This window comes from Pseudorca crassidens, chromosome 4 (assembly GCF_039906515.1).
Source record: "Pseudorca crassidens isolate mPseCra1 chromosome 4, mPseCra1.hap1, whole genome shotgun sequence".
Taxonomy (NCBI): Eukaryota; Metazoa; Chordata; class Mammalia; order Artiodactyla; family Delphinidae; genus Pseudorca; species Pseudorca crassidens.
In genome coordinates, this window is record NC_090299.1 from 21950495 (window position 1) to 21964698 (window position 14204).

The 14204-nt window shown below is 38.3% G+C and overlaps 1 protein-coding gene across 3 annotated transcripts in view; it reads right to left on the bottom strand.

Moving 5' to 3' along the window:
* USP53 (ubiquitin specific peptidase 53) overlaps window positions 1-5101 on the bottom strand; it is a 64650-nt gene extending 59549 nt beyond the window's left edge. Inside the window, exon 1 of one of the 3 annotated variants that reach the window (XM_067735187.1) lies at window positions 4961-5101. The gene's annotated coding sequence lies outside the window, so the exon portion shown is untranslated. Of the gene's footprint in view, window positions 1-4502; window positions 4649-4687; window positions 4793-4960 lie in introns of those variants that run through there. The other 2 variants (XM_067735188.1, XM_067735189.1) reach the window with 2 other exon arrangements.
* Window positions 5102-14204: the final 9103 nt, after the last annotated feature.

Genomic DNA, 14204 nt, shown 5'->3' on the forward strand with positions numbered 1-14204 from the left:
TCTATTCCTCTGCCTGGAATACACTTCCCCTTGATACCCACAGGGCTTCTCCTTGGCTCACTGCATGATTCCTGTGCTCAAAAATCACCTTCTATATGAGGCCTATACTTATTTAAAATTGCAACCCACTCCACATTCCCAATTCCCCTTTCCCTGCTCTATATTTTCTTTTCTCCTTGGCATTCTTTGCCAACTAATATAGTATACGATTGACTCACTGTTTTTATTATTGTTTATTATTGTTTCTCCTCCCAATCCTCTTAGAATATAAAGTGAATTCCAAGCATCTAGAACAATGCATAGTACATGGTAGGTAGTTATTAAATACTTATTGAATGAAGCTCAGGAAATAAAGTGAAACCTCAATCAACAAACCCTCTGAAATCAACAAAGATGACCTATGCACTAAGGGTACAGGACAATCTCCTATCACCTCACAGCTAGGTTAGTGTCAGTACTATACTGATAAGGAGGTAAGATTATCTCAGGCCTATACAGCAGTACCTTATAGGAGGAAAAATCTTCCAGGGTTCAAACAGCCTGCTCACCTAAAAACAGGGAGGGCCATCATTAGAGGGGCAGGAGCTTATTATGCAGGCTGAGAAGTTTAGAAGAAGCCAAAGCACAAAGTACCTGGTAAACAAACAATGCTCTGATGGGTTCTTGACAAGGATGGAATCCATGTTTTGATACTAACCTCATGATTCTCAATTATTCTACCTCTGAAAAGCTTCCACCAACAAAGCACATTACTCAACTACTCAATCATTAAAAGCAGATGAGTTCCATCATCTGTAATCATAACCTATATAAAAAGGTTCATAGAATTATTATAAGAATCATCAACCATGTATAAAATACCTAATAAATGCCCAAAACATAGCAGGTACTCGGTAAAGGCAAGCTAATTATAATGACAGCAAAAACACAATCTTTGATATAAAATGATTTTTTAACAATATAAATACACATTTGAAGAAAAAGTAAAAGCTGTATTATGATATTTTATACCCCATTTTATTATTTCTCCATTTCCTTAAACTGACATATCAATCTTGACTAAAGCCTTAATCCAGATTAGTGGCATCAGCTAAACTGTACAATAAAGTATTAATTTCTAAATTTTAAAATCTATTAATAAGTCATTCTTAGTAGAAAAAAGCACATTCATTTATAGAACTATCCTACTTTAAGAAAACTTAAAATATGAAAAATTCTAATTTACAAAAAAATGTTTGGGAATGCTTCATTTTACAAGTGGATTCACCATAGTAGTATTTTAAACATTCATTTACAAGCTGTTTGGGCTACAGAAAGAGAAATGAGTTACAATATTAGAAGGCAATGCATCAGAAATAAAGGGAAAGCAACTCTGAAATAACAATGTAAGCAACAGAGAAAATTTAATTTAGAAAAATTCAACCTACGTACAACTTTTCAGAAAAATAATTCAAAACTTCCTTAATGACGATTTTAATTCATAAATAACACGACAATCCATCCAGCCATAAACAATAACTAGAGCACCCAAAATGCCCCTTGACATTGCTCACATCATGTCTCTGGGTCGTAAGAATGCTCCCCGCACTTGCATTACCAACCCTTGTGCTGTCCATCCAGTATTCTCCTTACACTTAAGATGCAATACACATATCATCTTCATTCCCTTAGTTTTTCCCTCTTCCCTCTATAAATCTTTAACAATGAGATTTAAAAATACAGTGGTAACCAAAAATGAAAATAATTCACAGGTGTGGTATAGATGACTGGGAAGCTGGAAGAGAAGGGAAGCAGCACGTTGCAAAAGCAAGGGTGTAAGAAAAAGACTGTTTTATCTTTGTAAACTCAATGCAGTTGGGGGAGGATTGGGAATAGCCAAAGACAAGGCTTAGGAAAGGTAGAACTCTTATTTCTGACTACTTCAACATTGTCTTATTAATTTTCCAATCTCTAGTGCCTAGCATACAACAATAGGTCAATAAATATTTACTGAATAAATTTGCTAGCTTGGAAAAATCACAAAAAGTAAAAAAAAAACATTCCAAAGGAAAAGTATTTCTCCAAACTGCTTTTTGCATGTCAATATTTGTAAAAAATAGAAGACTAAAAGACTAATGTAATTATTTCCAAGTTAATTCAAAAATACCACAACAGCTCAGATAACTGACTTTATTCATTAAAACAGCTAAGATATTGAAATATGATTTATGTTGTATAACATTTTATTTTCTGATGAATTACAAATATATGAAGCAACTTTTCTGAAGTGACTCATCTAAAACAAAATTTCTTCAACCATATGCAATGTTTTGTGGCACTCTGGGGTATGTCACGGACACCTTTAATGGCCTAATGAAGCCTATGGACGCCTCAGAATAATGTTTGTAAAGCACAAAATAAAATTCATGGGACTAAAATTAAAAAGGAAGAAAAAAAAAGAATATATATGATTCCAAAGAAAACCAATTACATTAAAATTCAGTCCTAACCACAGACCACAGTTCTAATCATGTACCCTTAGTTTATAAAAGAACTGCTGATAGAGGATATGGATTAACTTGGAAAAGCAAAGAACAAATACTTTTGCCTAAATATTCTATATATGTAGTATTCCTATTATTTAAAGAAAATAACTAGCCAAGATTAGGATATTAAATAGTTATTTAAAGTTTAAATAACCTCTGAAAATTTTATCTGTGGTAGAACATTCCTTGTTCCTATTGTGTGCATATACTGTAATGCAAAATTTTCTAAAATCGTTACATCTGTACAAAATTAATAATACACTAATGCTACATATGTATCATCGCTAATTTGTAGCTATCTCTCCAAATATGACATAAATTAGCACACTTCCTCCTTTAATCCAAGAGCTCATGAGCAACAGTAGGCTATACTGACAATCTTTTGAGCCCAAACACATCTAGCACACCCTGTGTTCAAAATACTTCCATATGAAATATATAAGTTACCTTACTGTAGCGTGCCTTAGGGCTTATAATTAAGAAAAACCTTATAGTTAAAGCTGTCAAATACCAAGATCTGCTAAGTATTTTAGTAACTAAACATCCTTGTAGGATAGCTCAATCTACCACTTTATAGATTTCAAACATATTTTTGGAAAATTGTAGGGTAAAAAATGTCCTTTCTAGCATGATAGGTGAGTTCCAAACAGTACCAGCAGGGAAAATAACTGTGATTTTGACTTTTGAATGTGTACACTACCTTAAAACAGAATTTTCATCTTTAAACTCTTTGTCTTGCTAAAACGGACTCCTAAACCATGATCCCAAAATTGTTGATACTACACAGTTTAAAATAAACATATGACACTAAATAATAGAAAAGATCTTGACCCACAGTACATACTAAAACCATAAGTTTTGTGATTTCTTTTTTTTAAGAAAAAGAAAACTAGGTGAAAAATGGTGCCCTTCCACCATTAAAATTGCTTTCCTTGTAAAAACTACTTTTTTGTATCTTCTAAAGAAAATAATATTAATGAATGACTATTGGTGTCAAGTTCCATGAACTATATGCAATCTACATACATTTATAAAAAGGTTTTTTTAGTTAATAGGGAAAAGGAAAGATCTGTTCTTGGTTGCTTATTTTTCACACTGTAGTAAAAAATACACTAACTACCAGTGAGTTGAGTTGAATAAATCACCATCATGATTTATCACCAGTAATCATGAACCTAAACAAATTGTCCAAAGAGCTCATTTTAAAAACGTCTAAAATGTAAAATAAAAACAAAAACCTTTTTTTTTCAGAACATAATTAACTCCTACCTACAGTGAGTTTGTCTATTTGGAATTATGACAATGGTAGATAAATCATATATTCTGATTTTGCAAAATAAGTTTTGTTTGTTTTAGTTTCTCTTTACAAGATTAAGGATTATATGCCTAGACTATCATCATGGAACTGAAAAGACATAGAAAAATAAACTAACAAGAAGTATTAACTTAGCCAAAAGTTCATTTCAATCACAATTTTGTTAGCAATTTCTCCTCCTTTTAAATATTGAGAATTAGCAACGCTTTCCCTTAAAGAACAGAAAAGTGAATCAGACCCTAATCACAAAGACCCTGCTAAATTTAAACATCCCTCAGAAATAGCCTTGAAAACTCCTTGCAAAAAAATACGTATTTTTTTCCAGATGAGAAAACATTTGGCAACTCTGCTATCTAACAAATAAAGCCTTGCAGTACATTTTGCAAGCATTAATCAGGCTTCGCATTGATAAAGAAAACCTTGTAGCAGGATAACAAAACCTCAGAGCACGCTCAGATTGCAGTCTTTAGAAACGGAGGGTATTACACCTGTGCAAGTACTTCCTGTTCTCCAACGATGTTTCAAAGTAGTTTGGTAAACGTCCCATAAGTCGCCATTTAGAAGCTAAACATTAACTTTCTAAATTACTACTACCACCCAGAAACCACCAGCCCAAAGATTCTCACGAATCATCTCTTCTCCAAAGAGGGCAACATAACTACCTGGACCCCTTTCAAAAGCTGCTGCTCGGGAGAGGCAGTGCTTGAAAAGTGAGGGGCAGGCGCCAGGTAAGCGTAATATTCATAATCCCAATGCAGTAAACGACCCAGCAGGATCCCAGGTTCCGCCCCGGGCCAGCCCTCAAACACAGCAGCAACTAACAACCACGACCCAGTAAGTACAGCACCTCCTCCCTTCGCGCGCGCCTCCAGCCTGGCCAAAGGCATCTCCGCCAGATCCCGGACGCGGCGGGAAGGAGGCGGGGAAGCTGCGTGACCTCGGGCGCTAGAACCCGGCAAAGAGCCCTGAGTCTGCCCCGAGGAGGGTGGGGTGGGAGAGGAGGTCGCGGGACTGCGAGGGGAGAGACGAGGCCTGGGACTGGAATGAGGGTCTCCGAGTCAGGCCCATGGGGGTAGCAGGTCGTTGGACCTCCATCCAGGGACTAGTTTTGGAGACTTACCTTGAGCTCTGTCCTTTTAGTGAGGGGAGAGTGCGGCTCAGGTAGAGAAATACGGGCCTTCTACCTCCCGCTGGCCCAGCTCCGCCTCAAGCTGACAACAGGCTGACACACCAACAGCTGCCACCGTAACCGGGTCTCACCGGGAACTGGAGCAGAGGAGACTGGTCTCCGCCGCCCAAAGCGCGATCCTGCGCACGGAGCATGCGCACACGTCTCAACACTGCCAGTCAGGGCAGTGACACCTGCGATCAACAGGTCCTGGGAGCCCCGCCCCAATCCCCGCCTCGCCCCCGCCCCGCCTCCTTGGAGCGGGCCCCGCCTTCATGCTCACCGAGCTGGCTCCGCCCCCGCACGCGATTTCCCGGCTTTCGGGACCTGCCGAACTGTGTTCCCGCGGGGGTTCGTTGGGGCGCGCGATCCAGTTGACTTACTCGGAGGCGCAAGATCCCGCGAGAGCAGGAGCTTGACCATTTTTCCTAAGGCGGGAGCGGAGCGCTGTGGCTTAGCTGTTGGAGAAAGGTGGCTGCAGGTTGGTCTGTGTGGTGTAGAGGGGAGGAAGGGATAGCTCCTCAGGTGGAGGTGATTATTCCGATACTCTTGGTCGTTTGTTTATTCAGTATTTTCTAAGCTCAGGGACGCGAATCCACCAAGGACTGGGCTTTAAGTTAGGAGTTGTTACCTCAGAGAAAACCTGTACTGCCTGGCCTCAGAAACCCTTGCGAATACTCAGTTCTCTTTAGCATCTGTTTGCAGTTAAATGACTTCCATTGGTATGAGTGTATATCCCCCAGCTGGTTGTTTCGTGACTATTAATAAATTGAAAGACTTAATAAACACGTTGACCCGGTTAATGGTTAATTGTGGTGAGAAAAATGTGTCTGCCTCCTTACTGTGCTTTCAACAGGTTTTAAGTTGCAAGCTAATGCTTGGGGAATGGGCTAAACTTTGTTTTGGAATAACTTGTTTCTTAGGAACAGTAGTAAATGAAAAACCCACTGTCTACTGATCCCTCCCAATAAGTAGTAAGGTTTTGGAACTCATTTCAAAGCTGTTGCAGGTACAACATAGAGATTATAAAAACTGATATAACTAAACTCGTAGGTAACTCTAAACGTTTATTTGAAGAAACAGAACGAAGAAACGTTTTAGGTCGGTATAAGCGAAGAGTACCTGGGACTGAATCAATGAGAATTTACTGAACATTTAATGTTCCCTTCACTGAATTGAGCACTCAAGAAAATACAGTGAAATTTCAGACATGGTTCTTGCCTTCAGGAAATTTAAAACGTTTGGAGAATGAGGGAAAAAATACTCTACATTTAAAAAATAGCACCATTAATTCTACACTTGGTTTCCTTAGTGCCACTTTCTCCTGCTTCTGCAACTACCTCTTTGATGCACTTTAAATATTTTTCTTCTTATGTGTGCCCTCTGTGTTTCCAAACTATCCATTTTCTTTTGTTGTTAGTCCTCGTCTCCTTGAGCAATCTCTTCCCCATGATGGACTTACCTACTAAGTATCTTGGGCACCATGGACTCCCAAATGTATATCTTCAGGTTAGACACTTTTAAGCAACAGCATCTTCGTTTGGATTTCATATAGGTACTTAACTATGTCCCAAATTGACGTGGGCATCTTTACCATTCCCTATTCTTACTGCCGTATCTCTTCCCAACCATCTGGAACCTAGCCTGCTTTCATTCCCTATTTCAGATAATAGCACCCAGTTGCCCAAGTCAAGAATCCATAGGTACCCCGCTATTACATTTCCTTCATTTCCTCTATCCTAATATCAAATTCTGTTGACTCATCTCCTTAAGGATCTCTCAAATCCACCTCTCTTTTTAATCTCCATTCTCACTGCCTTAATCCATCAAGTAATCATCTCTCCTAACTCATCTCCCTTGACTATTGCAATAGCATCTAGTTATTTCCCACTCCAGTCCAACCTCCAGCCTATTAATAGTTTTTCTAACATGAAAATATAATCGTGATATTCCTCACCAAGATTTTTTCAGGGGCCCCCATCCTCTTCATGATCTGGCCCCAGACTGTGAATCTCATCTGCCATTCTTGCCCATTTACTCCACACTAGCTATACTGAACTCCTTGCACTTCTTTGATTCTACTAGGTTCTCTCAAGATCCTGTAGGTCTCAGTTGAGTACTTATTTCTTCCCTGGAACCTTTCATAACTTCCTGAGACAGACTTGCCCTTCTTTCACCATTTCTGGACTTATTTATATTATAACAATTATGTTGTACTATATTTCTTTGCAAATGTAACTGACAGAGCACTCTTGAAAAATAATTTGGACTGTGGATAATGAAGGTTCATACTATCTCCCTTCCTCATTTCGAGATTATAGAAGAATGCCCTTCAGTTCACCTTCCTCAAGAATTTGACTAAAGGCTTCCCTGGTGGCACAGTGGTTAAAAATCCACCTGCCAATGCAGGGGACACGGGTTCGATCCCTGGTCCAGGAAGATCCCACATGCCGCAGAGCAACTAAGCCCGTGAGCCACAACTACTGAGCCTGTGCTCTAGAGCCCACGAGCCACAACTACTGAGCCCACGTGCTGCAGCTACTGAAGCCTGCACACCTAGAGCCCGTGCTCTGCAGCAAGAGAAGCCACCACAGTGGGAAGCCTGTACACCACAACAAAGAGTAGCCCCCACTCCCCACAACTAGAGAAAGCCCGTGCACAGCAATGAAGACCCAACGCAGCCAAAAATTAATGAATTAACTTAAAAAAATTTTGACTAAACCCTGACTGTACACTTTTTTAATCGTGTAATTTCAAACTTTCTACCAGTTCTTGGCATATTTAAGTACTGAGTTTTAAATGATAGACTTATAATAGGTCACAAGTTAAGCATCAAGAGGGCAGCCTGAAGCAAACATAGAAAAAAGGAAAACTGACAGTGTACCGCATTTTAGGGCAGGAGTTGCTCCTAGAAAATTTTGTAGTTAGAAATGTCACAACATAGGTTTTAAATGTATTGCCTCTGAGAATTACTGTTTGTCCTTGGGGGATATGTGTGTATGTTTGATTCAATAGTTATTTATTGGGAGGAACCAAATTAATAAAAATGTCTGCACCTCACACTGGCTTGAGATCATGAAAGGGAGTAGAGTTGGAATGCCAAAGATATCTTACACTGTTTGAATGAGGCCTACCCAAAGATTACATCATCAGCACCACCATACTTAAACGCCTCTTAACTATTATTCTGGAGTGATTATAACTCAGACTTTGGGAGATGTACCATCTTGAGGATATATTCACCCTGTCACTGATAAGTGGTAAGAGTAGCAATATTCTTTCCTGAGGAGCTGTGATCCAGTAGTTCCAGGAGGTAATCAACATCTAAAGGCGTGGCAAAGCATGAATCAGCTGGGTGAGGTAAAGTGAAATACAATATAGAGAAATAGCTGAATGGCTCCCTCAGGATTGGATATGAGGCAGACTCCTTTTTTCCTAAATGCATCAAGGAAATATTGACAAGTGTTATTTTCTTAGTAAGCTTCTAGAGAGCAGGGACCATATTTTTTCATTGTTGTATTTCCAGGCAATGAGCCTTAACTAATGTGTTCAGCGGATAGAGTGAAAAACTGGAAGTTTTGTTGATTTTTTAGAAAATAGAGACATCTATGTGGACGAAAATTGTTGGGGAAAGCTTCTGTGGGAGATCAGATATGAGCTTCAGCTTGGAAGGTTCATAGGTAGGCATATTTGAAGGCACTGAGGAGGAAACATGTCTACTTCAAGAGCAAAGTTTTAGAAACAGGAATGAACAAGGCCAATGCAGGGCTATAATAGGAAGCCTTTATAAGTTCTTGAACAGGTTGTTTAGTTTGGAATTATATACAGAAGATTTGTAGAGGAAATTGTAGTTAGGCAAGAAGATGAGCTAAGCCAGTGCAATTCCAGAGAAATCTTCAGTCTGTGACTTGATGATGAGGCCAACCAGGAAAATCTAGTTACAGTCGACCACTTCCTCCTTGACTCACCTCCCAGTTTTTGTAACACCATCCTCTTTCATGGCTTTCCTCCAACCTCTTTGTTTGCTCCTTTTCATACTGTTTTTCTCTTATACTTTGCAGTCTACTTTTATCTTCTAAATGAAGATAAATAATGTTCCACAGTGCCTGGTCCTGAGATCTCATTTATCCTCATGGTTTTAAATCTATTTCCCACACAGGAGCCAAAGTAGCCTATTGTAAATGTCAACGTGTTACTCCCCAACTTAAAATTGTTCAATGGCTTACCATTTACATAAAATAAAATCCAAATTCTTGCCAAGGCCTGCAGACCCCTGAATGGACTAATGATCTATCCTTACTTCCCTAACAGCATCTCATGCTATTCAAGGATTTTACATTCTTTATTCCCTTTGCCTAGAACAGTGGTTCTCAACTGGGGATGATTTTTTTCTCCCAGGGGACATTTGGCAAAGACCAGTACATTTCTGGTGGTCACAGTTAGGGTGGGGAAGGGGTGCCACTACTGGTATCCAGTTGGTTGAGGCCAGTGATGCTGCTAAACATCCCACAATGGACAAGACAGTCCCCCACAATAAAGAATTGTATGGTCCAAAATGTTAATAGTGCCAAGGTTGAGAAACGCTGACCTACAGCACCTTCCCCTGAGTCTCCAAGTGGCTGACTCCTTTTCATCCTCTATACTTTAGTTTTAGCTTCATCTTCTTGGAAAAGTCATCCTTGACCTAGAACTCCCTGCTTACCTCTATCACAGTGTTCTGTTTATTCATCTCATACCATTTTTCACAACATGTGATTATTTAGCTTATTTATTTGCTTATTTGTTTATTGTCTTCCTCACTATCTAGGAAGAAGATCCCATGAAACACCTCTCTCTTGATCATCATTCTTTCTGTAAAGTCTAATACAGTGGCACAGAGTAGGCATCAGTAAAGAGTTGTTCGACACCTGAATCTGTATCTACAATAAGTCACTGAATGGAAACTTAACAATAAGGCTTTCTTTTCTTCTTTTTCTTTTTTTCTGTAAAATTAAAATATACAGTTACCAAGAGTGAAGACACCTGGAAAGAAGTTGTCGTCACTAAGAGTGTCTTCTGGAAGGCTGCTGGTCTGCGGTCAGTATTCAGATGTGTTACACGAATACCCTTCCTTCTTAAGTAGCTTCTCACAATCAGAACCAGAAGTAGAGTCATATTATGGCCAAATTAACTCATGTCTGTGAGATCATAAAAATCTGGAAGGAAAAAAAGAAATAAGGGAGAATAGAACCAAAAATGAGGTAAAATTATAATATTTTTGATCAAGTAATCTCTAAGTTTAGAAGACTTAATTTTTTAATATATGCACATCTAAAAAAAGCCATTTCAAAGATGTATTTAGAAGTGCCTGGTTATTATACATTTCCGTTATTTCAATTAAGAAAATATGTATTGTGGACATACATTGCTTTGTCTTTTCCTGCTTTTAGTAATCCACACCACTAAACCACAGGATGGGCACAACTCCTTGTGGGGCATTTCACCATTTTCTGGCTCTGGTGATTGGTATATGGGTGATTCATGCTAATCAGCATTCTTTCCCAGGAGTTTTCAAATTAGAGCTTACAGGAAAGATCCCTTTTTTCTCTGATTGCAAAGCTATAAAACTGAGCTCAGAGGTTCTTGTGGCAGTGTGCCTTGTCATTTATAGTATCTGGTCTGAAAGAATAAGGCAGAGATGGGGAGAGTGGGGAGAGAGAGAGTCCCTGAAGTTTCTCTATCCTCTTATAAAATAGGTAATTCAGGAATTGAGTGTTCTCTGTACTCCTCAAAGTTCTGCAGCATGACATGTTAAACATCAGAAGATCAAATTCAATATCCGTGGCATCTCAGCCAGCTCTTCATTAGGCAAAACTTACATCTCAACCTTTCTAAGCCTCTTATATACTAGAGTCAACATTAGCTAGTTAACCAGTTAGTAGTTTAGCAAATAACCTCCTTAATTTTTGCTGACTTATTGTCAGCTTAGGCAATTTCATTACCTTTGTTTGTTATTTCACTTTGAAACGTCCTAATTTTCTTATCTGTAAAATTGGGATGAGAAATAATGCTTATATATGATATCTTTTGATGATGCCCCAGATATAAGCAATTGTAAAGTCTTATACTGTGTTATTATGGCCATTAGTGTTGTTATTATGATTACCAATACTGCTGTCATCAATGATAACATGATGCTATAAGAACCTATGTATTGTTTTTCTTGCCGTAATATGTATTTTATTACATGTATTTTATTACAATCTCAAAGATGCAGGAGACTTTAGATTCCACCTGTCCAGCCTCCCACTCACTAAAGGATCATCCCTGCTGGTGGTTGTCCAACGTCTGTTCAAATATAGTGACAGTGATAGAAAACCTGATGCTTTGTGGGGCATCCTGTTCCTTTTTAAGACCTCTTTAACTATTAAGAAATTTTCATCACAGTGAGTTGAACTTCACCTTCTAGTAATTTCTACACACTGGTCTTATTTTCTGTCCTTTATAGCAACAGAAATCTATATTCTCTTTTCCATAAGATGCTATTGAACTTTGAAAACATCTTTTGTGTTTTCAAGCTAAAAGTACTCAGTTCTCTCAACAATTTTTTGAAGCCCTAGTAAATATTAAACTAATCCACTCATTCATTCATTCATTCATTACACTTCACCTTATCCTACAAAGATTTAAAGTAAATTCTAAAAAATAAAATAAAATGAATTCTAGTATATAACATAAAACAATGGTCAAATGTAAATAAGAAAAAGAATCAGAGCTATGGGAAATTAAAATACAAGTAGAATGTAAAGAATGAGAACTAAAGAACATAAATATGCATGAGCCCATGGTTTAAATTTATTTGACTTTGATCTAAAATCAAAAGTGAAAAAGAGGGCTTTCCTGGTGGCGCAGTGGTTGACAGTCCGCCTGCCGATGCAGGGGACACGGGTTTGTGCCCTGGTCCGAGAGGATCCCACATGCCGCGGAGCGGCGGGGCCCGGGAGCCATGGCCACTGAGCCTGCGCGTCCGGAGCCTGTGCTCCGCGACGGGAGAGGCCACAACATTGAGAGGCCCGCGTACCACAAAAAAAAAAAAAAAGTGAAAAAGATATTTAAGGTATCAGTTACAGGAAGACATTTTTCTGTCATCATCTAAGATGCTTTTTCCTCTGTGTGGGCCTTCATCTAAGGAGGCTCTTACCTATGTTCACTGACAGTGGACTCATCAACATGCCCCTGGAAAATGCAGTAACAGTCTTCATAATCCATGAAACTGAATTCAGGATTCACTTTTGTTGTCAACTTCTGAAAAAATGTGGTGCCCAAAAATAAAAACAGGTTTTTGCAATTAGCTTGATTATGGTTTGGGGAAATTATTTCCTTTTTTGGTTCAGACACTGTTTTTATCAGGACAGTTTAAGTAAGATTGTTTTAACCTATTTTGTAGCTATGTCACTTTGTTAGCCAATATAAGTTTATGTTCAAAATACTAAATTTTTTGTTCCATTATTTTGTTTTTATGAATTGGCATTAAGCTGAGTTTCACAAATTTTAATGCCATTAGTTTTTTTGGACACAAATGCTTATATTGCCTCAGAACACAAGCATCTTCATCATCTGTTTCGTTCATTTCTTTAAAACATCCTATTAGGTTTTGAAGTTTTAGCCCATATTTCTTAAAATTCACTATTCTTCCTCAGTTTTTATATTGCCAGAATTAATTATATCTTCTTTGTCTGCAGCTAAATCATTGAGGAAAATGTTGATGAAGGCTGGATTCCTGACATTCAGCTCCAGCTGTAGCCCACGTTAACCCTCATGGCAGCATTAAAATTGTTTAGAAAGCCAAGTAGAGACCGTGTTTAAGGGCAACACGGTATCATAAAAGAGCATGGCCTTTAGACTTGGACAGACCTATGTTCAAATCCTGACTTTACCATTTATTGTTTGTGTGACCTTGAGCAGTTATTAACTACCCTAAAACCCAGTTTCCTCATCTGTACATAGCAAGGTGTCCTAGCTAATCCCTAACTGCGTTGCTGTTGACAGGATTAGTAGCATTGCCACCCCTGTGGGCATTTATTTGCATGTTTTTTTTCCTAGTAACGTTTTTGTAATCTGAGAGAAAGAATGAAAGAAACAGATAGTGGAATTGCTTACGTTCAGAAGCAGCATAATATGATAGAAAGAATGGATGGAGAGTTATGGAACTCTTTTGCTCTCAAGGAGCTGAGCCTGTGGGAGGTCAGCTCACCTCTTTTAACCTCTTAATCCATAAAGGAAGGGGTTGAGCCACGTGGTTCTAAACGCTGAAGATGTGAAATGGGGCCTTTTCCCAGTTGTTACTTAATTCCAAAATACACCATGAACTAAGTGTTTTATGCAAATTACATTATTTAACTTTCCTAACAACCATAAAATATTAATATTTGGATATTATTAATATCCTTATGTTAGAGACAGTGAAAGTGGGGTACCTAGTACAGTGTCTGGCATATAGGAGGCACTCAATAAGCAAACTGAATGACTAAGTAAAGGAACTTATCAGTTAAGTATGACGTCTGGTTACAGCCATGGAAATACAGTAGAGTAAGTAGGAATGAGGAAGGCAATATGTGCCATACTAACAGATCCAGAATTAAAGTCCGAAAACATCTAGGTTTTGATTGAAAGCCTAGGATTCACTAGGATTTTTGTGCATTAGTATAATTTATCTTTAATTTTTTTCAAAAACAAGTTTTATAACGTTTTATTTATACAATTCTTTAGAATCTTAGAGATAAAGAGGATCTGAGAGATTAGTTTGCTAAAATCCCTCACTGTACAGATGATAACACTTAAGCTCAAGGAGGTAAAGTTACCTAGGCTCATGCTAGACACTGATAGCAGAGCTAAAATTCAATTCCTAGTCACAGAATTTTCCTGGTGTGAAATATTTTCCCTGAAATATTCTGAAAGTTTCATAGGAGATAGTACTCTTTTGTTTCTTAAAGTGCAATCAGATTTCTTCTATATTCAAATACTGGTGATAAACATACTTGACACCTTTGTGCCCTTCTGAAAGACACGGGAAGGGGAACATAAGGAAGAAGTCAAGAGCACGTCACAGGAAAAGATGTTCTTTTTCTCAATTGTGATATCTGTGGTAGTACTCTGACTTTATGAACAACACTATGGCGTTTGGAAATTTACCAAACTTACTCTGTGACGTGTGTGT